We start from the raw sequence: 354 nt of genomic DNA on the forward strand, positions 1-354 counted from the left end.
AGTCAAGTGTTTTTACATCTATTTACTGCTATATTGTATTCTTTTGTAGTTACAATAAAAAGACAAGGTTGGTGGTGTCTTATGTGCTGTTAAGATTCTCTGGTGCTTTTAGTGCAGTCTGTGCAGTTGGATACTTAAATAGCACAGCAACTGATTCCATGGCACCCCGAATCTCTCTCAAAACCACAGGTTTCAATTATAATGTGTCCTTAGGTTTAGCATGTTTAAATATTTTCTTTTAAGGGTAACAAGTTAACACTTACCAAGAGCAGTTAAGTGATAGTTCCTTCCTTTTGGAAATTAGCTTTTAAACTTAAGGTCAACCTTCTGAACTTTTTTTTTTTTTTTTTTTTT

This window comes from Mus pahari, chromosome 2, assembly GCF_900095145.1.
Source record: "Mus pahari chromosome 2, PAHARI_EIJ_v1.1, whole genome shotgun sequence".
In the NCBI taxonomy this organism is placed as follows: domain Eukaryota; kingdom Metazoa; phylum Chordata; class Mammalia; order Rodentia; family Muridae; genus Mus; species Mus pahari.